We start from the raw sequence: 7,993 nt of genomic DNA on the forward strand, positions 1-7,993 counted from the left end.
GTTAGCCCTAAGGAAGCTGATGAGCGCGCTTTCCTATTTATCACTCAAGCCGCCTCCGATCAAAGCAGTCTTGGATGGGTCGCCTTCTTGGAGCTGGATGGTCTTGATGCCGACGTCGCTGGGGTTGGGTTTAACCCTCGACTGGCTGGGTCTCTGGCTGGAGATCTCCATCTCTGAGTCAGTGAGGTTTTGGTTAGCCACGAGTACTTCTGCAGAAGGCTCTGACATGCGTGATGTCGCGGCGTACTCGATCGCCTCCTGGTTGCAATCGTACAACTTCTTCAGGTTGCCACGTAGCGTGAGTACACCTATCTTGCCTGGCATCTTGAGCAGCAGGTAGACGTAGTAGGGCACTACCATGAACTTGGCCAATGCCGATCTGCCGAGGATGGCATGGTATGACGACTTAAAGTCAGCCACCTCAAACTTGATGTACTCGGTGCGGTAGTTGTCCTTCGTCCCAAAGGTAAGTGGCAAGACTACTGAGCCGAGTGGTGTAGCCACATTTCCCGGGACGATGCCATGGAACGGAGCTCTACTAGGGTTGAGCATCTTGGAGTTGTCTAGTTCCATCTTCTTTAGAGTACTCGTGAAAAGCGGGTTGAGGCCGCTCCCGGCATCGATGACTACTCAGGTCAGCTGTGAGCCTGCCACAATAGGATATAAGACGAGCGGGAATTTTCCCAGCTCGAAGAAGCTGGTCCATTGATCATCCCTGGAGAAGGAGATTGGGACCTTGCTATATCTTAGATGCTTTTGCATGGCAGGCTCTACAGAGAGGATTTCGTGCAGGGTCAACTTCTGCGCGCGCTTGGAGGGGAATCCGCCGTCTCCGCCAAAGATGACGTTGACGACGTTCTTGGGTCCTGGAAATCCTGAGCCCCCATCTTGTCACCCTCGTCGTCATCCTCCCGGTCCTTTTGCTTTCCTGCTTGGGGAAGGGGTGGAGCGTTGAGTGACTTGCGGAGGCTGACGCACTCGAAGAGCGTGTGTCATGACTTTGGGTGCATCAGGCATTGTTTGTGCAAGACTTTCTCAAATTGGGTGTCATTGTTCCCCAACTTCTTGCCACATGGATTGCGCTCAACAGCCGCGGCTTCTTGGTCTGGCTTGCGCTTTCGGGGGTTCCCTGAGTGGTTCCGCTGGCCCTTGTCGAAGTGGCTGTTGCTGTTGCCCTGCTTGTCGCTGTTGCGCTTGGGGAAGCGGTCGTTCTCCTTGTCCTCCTGGTCAGCCCATCGTGCCATCATGTCACCTAGCTCCACGGCAGTAGTCGGGCGATTGCGTCCAAAGTCGTGGTACGTGTGCTTCGAGAAGAGTCCATTCTGGAAGCAGCGGATGACATCCTCATCGGTGATGTTGGCGATGGTGGCGCACATCACGAAGAAATGCCGGGTGTAGGACCTCAGGGTTTCATTCATCTCTTGCTTGACCTGGGACAGGTCGTGGTGAGTGCCTGCTCTGATCATGGATCCCTGGAAGTTGTCGATGAAGGCCCACTTGAGGTCCTCCCAGGAGTCGATGGAGTTTGGCTTGAGGCATTCAAGCCAAGTGAGGGGCGCGGATTCCAAAGCTTCCAGGAAGTAGAGTGCTTTGGTGGAGTTGGATCCCCCTGAAACCTCAATGGCAATGGAGTAGCATCGGATCCACTAGCGCGTGTTGTGCTTGCCATCGTACTTGGGGATTCCAACTAGTTTAAACTCCTTGGGATAGGATTTTTCAGTAATATTGGGGTGAAGGCGGGGAAGCGGTCGTTGTCGTTATTGTCGTGGTACCTATCAGGACGGTTTCTTCTCCTTGTCTCAATGATGCACCACGCATCGCGGTCGTCATTGATCTTCTGCCTAAGATCGATCGTGGGAGTGTCGTGAAGGCTGGCCTCTAGTGAAGCTTGGCCTTGAGGCCTTGCGTCACGCTGGTTGCGAGGTTGATGAGTAGATTGTTGTACTTCTTGTTTGGCGTTGCCATGCGCGGACTGGTGGCTCTTGTTGCGCTGGCGACTATCGTTCCTCCGATCCCCAAGGCCTCCTTCGGGGGTGCGACTGATCAGTGCCGGGTCACCATGGCGCTCAGACCTCGAGGGTAAGTTTCGAGTGGAAGACACTGGATGCTGCCCATCGAGTTGCACGAGCTTGCTTCTACAATGGTGTTAGATACTGCAACCTTTGAATCTAGGGGTTGGCTGGTAATTGTTGGGCTAGGAGCGCTGCTTTTGCAATGGCGCCAATCGGTGTACGATACTCCCGATCCGCGGCTGCTACAAAAGCATTGTTGAGGTTCCTTTGGTACATTAGATTGCGAGCACGATTTTCCGTGTTCCTCCTGCGTTGGGCGCGCTTGGCGTTCTTCAACCGCCGGATTCTTCGGTGCTTCTCATTCTCGTCCTGGAGGGCATCTGCCGTGGGCTCATCGGCAGACACTTCCGTGAGTTGTTCATTGTCGTACTCAGGACCCAGCTCGTCGTCATCCGCGTTGTGAAGGGAGGTCATGTAGACTTGACGATCCGGCGAGTTGTCAGCCGTATGGCTGTACTCGAGTAGCTATCACACCCTAAAATATTTAATTTTAGGATGTGAATGTCTTTTACAATGCGTTCATCTATCAATAGAGTTTTCTGAGAATTTTAAAGATTTTTCTGGCGATTATTCAATTTATCCTAGAGCTAGATCCATTTTTATTTGGAAGGCTCTAAAATTCTTTTTCATGAGTCCCAAATATTTTATTTGAAATCCTCGTGATCCAAATTACCTCCCGAGTTTTCCTCGGAATTTTTGGGATTCTTCCGGGTATATTTTTCGTCGGTTAAAATATTTATCTAGACTTTTCTAGATTTATTTTAAGCTTAAAAATATGTTCTAAAAAATATTTCTATTTTGATTTTCATTGTAGTCGGACCGAGCTGTATCTTTATTGTACATTCTTTTAACCTAGCCCTCTCCAAATCCTTAAGATGTTCCATCGAGCTCCCGATTCTCTAATCTTTCTCCCTGATCAAATCTCGCTCGAAACGAAATCGTGCCCCGAATTTGGCATTTTTCGGTGATACTTTGTTATCATCAATGTCAGCTCTGGCGACTAGCACCGTTGCTCTAAAAACCCTAGACCCAACTCAATCTCGGCCCAGCCGAGCATTCCTTACTACCATCGGTCTTCCTCAACACAATGGCTAGCCAATCGCTCCTCTCTCTTGTTGTTTCTCCCTATGAAATTGTGGTCCTACCTATCATGCCCCTTCTCTCCTTTTGTTTTCACCGCAAGAGCCAGGCCATGTCGACTCGGTGTTCCCTAAGCGTGAATTTCTAGGATTCGGTGGCCATATCTGGATCGTTCATGTGCGCCTCGCTCTTCGCGTGCCTATGCCGCACCTACCGGCCAAGCCTGCTATCTCATCGTTACAGTTTCAGACGTCGTTTTGACACCGGACGGCTCTTGTTGCTATCCTCGGCATGCACTAGCCCGACCGTCCGCGTTCAATAAAATGTGTAGCCACTCGACCTTTCTCTATCTCTATCTCTCTATCTCGTTCTATCTACGATCGATCCTCGCTCTCAACTGGCCCGTCGGTCTGCGCCGGTGCGGTTCCACCTCCCCGTCTTTCTTCTTTCCGTGGCCCAGTTCAGCGTTCCAGGTCAGCACCAAACGAACCTGCTCGGCTAGCCCAGGTTCAGCTCTCGAGGCATAGATATGTTCCTGGTTAAGGCGTCTTCCTCATTAGAGAGGGTTATGACCACTGCGACCTGAAACCTTAGCGGATTGTCATAAGTTAGGAAATCTTTGTAAAGGCCTCGTAGTGAATCCCTTGCCACTCACCTCAGAAGTGTTTAAGAGGCTAGCTACCTCGGGCAAATCGGGAGACACGAATTGTGGGTAAAGTGTACAACCTGTGCAGAGTGAAACCTGATATATCAGCCGTGCTCACGGTTAAGAGCAGCTTGGATCCTCACATGATAATTGAACTTGAAGAAGAATAAAATTATGGACCATGGTTATGGTTATGGTTATGCTATATCTCTTCTATTTCTTTTAACGTGGGTTTTGGTATGAACTTATACCTCAGTAATCAGGTGCTGATAAAATTTGACCAACTAAAATTGCTTATCGCAGTAAGCCAGTCAGCCTTTCCTCGATTTTGGCCTTCATGTCATATGATTCCCAACACTTGCTGAGTAGCAACCATAAGTGTACTCACGCTTGTTATAATTGCTGCTCAGAGGAGAAAAGGGATGTGAAGTCTTTTGAAGATGATGCTAAGTTCTAGGCCTGCATAACCCCCGGTCGATTGCCTGTGAAGTTTGGAGTCTTCGTTTCCATGATAAGCTGTATAACTCTGATAATCTTTATAGTCTTTTAGTTCTCTTTCCATGATACTGTTGCTGATTATTCACTGATGAAGTCACTATATGTATGGAACTTGATCCTGGTATACATATAGTTATGCATTCAGTTTTGTCCTTTAAAAACCGGGGTGTGACAGTTGTCGGTGTTTTACCGCCTGCCCACCGAGAGGTATACCCAAGGTGGTGAGTTTTAGGTAGGGTTTCGCCGAGATCAAGAACTCGAAGGTGCAAGCAACACGAGGTTTAGACAGGTTCGGGCCACAATGTGCATAATACCCTACGTCCTGTTTGGTGGTTTGTATTGCCTTGGGTGTTGATGTGTTTTGAGGGGGCCCCTGCCCGCCCTTATATATCCGGGAGGACAGGGTTACATGAATCCTAGTCCAACACTAGCTTAGGAATCTTACTCAAGTACAACTCGAGTAGCTTCCTTCTGTATCGACTAGTTCTACTTCGCATGCGAGTAGAGTACAACACAGATAAGGTATAGGATATGTCCTATCCCCTATTCCTGTATGAACTACGTTATGTACACAGTCCCGTAGTCCCGGGTCTGACAACAGTAGCTCTATGCTACCGTCTCCCTCTTCCGCGATGGCAGAGAGAGGTTTTCACTCCTGGAAGGGTAGTTCCTGCATGAAGGCCACAAGGCGGGAATCATAGTCGAGTAGTTCAGAGGGCTCTAAGCCCTTCCAGTACACGAAACGGCCTTGCGGAGTTGAGGTTATGGTTAAACCTAGATGATTGCCCAAAAATGATTCGGGGTAGTCATCGGGTTGCGAGTGGTTTTCAAGAGTGGGGGCCCCCTAACAGGCGGTGGCTCCCTCATCTCTGAGTCCTCCTCGGCTCTAGCTTGAAGGTGTAGTTGTAAGCATCTAGGCCCTTAAGGTATGTTTCGGTGATTAATGACAACCATTATTGTGACTAATGAGTTTGTGCAGCTTTATAGATCATTATTGCTCATTTGGTTATATGTCAAAAGAGGCCCCTAATTTTCATCATTCAAAAAGGCGATCTCGGCATTCAACTCTATAATGTGTCAAGACTAAGGATCTTTCTAGTCCTAAGTGTCATAAGGTTGAGAAGGACACTTAGGTTAGTATAGGTTTTATAGTTTTGTAGTGATCGCACTATTAAGAGGGGTTTAGGCTTAGTAACTTGAGCATGGACATGGTCATTTGAAAATGGATGCACACAATGGTCACTCAGGTTTCTAGAAGCTCAAATAAGTGGTTCTCAACTTATATCTCAAGAATATTTGGATTTCATTCAAGACTCAAGTCAGAAAAGGCAAAATCAGAAAAATCCTTATCACCGGATTAACCGACGCCTCAAGTTTTCTATACGTCGGTTAAACAATGTCAACAGAGTTTGACAAGTCAATTCACCGGTTCAACCGATGATATTTGAAAAGGGACGTCGGTGCAGTTGTCCAGAGACTCGGTTTTCAGTTGATCAGTGGACAACTACACTCACCGGTTAAACCGACGCTATTTGAAATTGGACGTCGGTGCAGTTGTCCAGTGACTTGGTATTTCTGTTGATCAATGGATGATTACACTCACCGGTTAAACCGATGCAACGACGGTTAATCTGCTCAAGCTGTAACGGCTAGTTTTCAGAAGTGGCAGTTTACATTCACCGGTTAAACCGACGATGACTATTGGAGGGACGTCGGATTAACCGGCGCTACGCAGTTTTCTGGCAGCTTTTTCTCCAACGGCTCTATTCGTGTGAGCTGCCCATATATACCCCTCCAATGGGTCATTCTACCACTCTTGACACCAGGCAACATCCAAACACACATACTATAGTCAAGAGCCACCTTGAGCTTCAACATTTCATACACTTGTTCATTCAATCATTCAAGAAGCAAGATTAAGGACTTGAGTAGAGAGAAGCTTGTGTGCATCCATTCTTGGTGATTGGTTCTTGCTCAAGTGAAGGCCTTAGCTTGTTACTCTTGGTGATTGGCATCACCTAGGCGATCTTGGTGATCGAGGTGATTCTCGCGGAGCTTGCCAAGGATTGTGGAAGCCCGGAGAAGAGATTTGTACGTGGCTTGATCTCCACCACACCGGGATGGTGAACGGAGACTCTTAGTGAGCGCCCTCGTCTTGGTGACTTGGGAAGTGACAATACTCTTTGTGAGTGTCACAACGTGGATTAGGGGTGTGTGCCAACACATCGATACCACGGGAAAAAAATCCGGTTGTCCCTTGTCCACTTTACTTTTTCAGGCATTATCTTTCATGCAATTCATTCATGTGCTTGATTTAGGAATCACTAGTTAGATCTACCTTGCTAGGTTTTATCTCTTTTTATCTTAACTAGCTTGTGTAGGTTGTTTAGTTATCCGGTTGGTGAATTGGAGCCTTTCTAGTTCTTGCATAGGTTAAGGTTGTTTTATCTTGTTTTAGAAATTGAAAAAGGCCCAATTCACCCCCCCTCTTGGTCCATCGATCCTTTCAATTGGTATCAGAGCCTCGTTGCTCATTTGGATCATTAGGCTTCACCGCCTAGAGCTATGGCCAAGATGGGTGGTTCGCCGCCTCACTTCGAGGGCAAGAACTTTGCCTATTGGAAAGTTCGCATGGCCGCATACCTTGATGCGATTGCCCCCGAAGTATGGTTGGCAACTAAAGTCGGATTCACCGGAGATCCCACCCCCGACCAATTAAAATGGAATGCTAGAGCTAGAAATGCAATTTTCGAAGCTATTAGTGAGGAGGTCTTTGCTAGAGTTAATGGCATGGACCTAGCAAGTGATATTTGGAAGGAGCTCATTGAGATACATGAAGGTTTCACCAAAGTTCGTGAGCAAAAATATCACTTGTTTAGAGCTAAGTATGATTCCTTCAAAATGTTAGCTCATGAAAATTGCAATGATATGTATTCTCGCTTGAATGTCATTGTCAAGGACATTAATGCACTTGAAATATCCAAAATTGACAGTGCATCCATCAACCGCAAGATCCTCATGCTACTCCCGAAGCCCAAGTATAACATTATCAATGCTATGCTTCAAAAGGAGGATCTCGCCGCAATGGAAGTTGGAGAACTTGTGGGCGAAATTCGTGCTCATGAAATGAGCATTCTTGGTATGACCGAAGAGCCAACATCAAGCAAGTCAATTGCTCTAAAGACCAAGACAAACAAATCCCGCAAGCTCAAGATGGTCAAACAAGACTCAAGCTCAAGCAATGAAGAAGATGATCATCATGAGAGCTCATCCGATATTGAAGATGATGGAGAACTTGCTCTCATGATGAGAAAGTTCACACGCTTGAATGAGAAGATCAATAAGAAGGGTTTCAACTTTGACTCCAAGAAGGGAATGTTCCGGCCAATGGATGTCAAGAACAAGATTTGCTACAATTGTGGCGAAAAAGGACACATCCATCCAAATTGCCCCAAGCCGGACAAAAGAAGCAAGGACAACAAGAGTAAGCATCGCCATGATTCAAGCGATGATGAAGAAGAGGAGAGGAAGAACAAAAACAAGAGATTTGGAAAGAAGAAGACCCATGACAAGAAGACTAAGCTCTTCCCAAAGAAGAAAGGGCACACCAAGAAAAGTTTCTTGGTGGAGAAACAAGAGTGGGTGACCGATGTCTCATCAAGCGAAGACTCAAGTGATGAAGACATTGTCACCATCG

This window comes from Panicum hallii, chromosome 9 (assembly GCF_002211085.1).
Source record: "Panicum hallii strain FIL2 chromosome 9, PHallii_v3.1, whole genome shotgun sequence".
NCBI classification, from domain to species: Eukaryota; Viridiplantae; Streptophyta; class Magnoliopsida; order Poales; family Poaceae; genus Panicum; species Panicum hallii.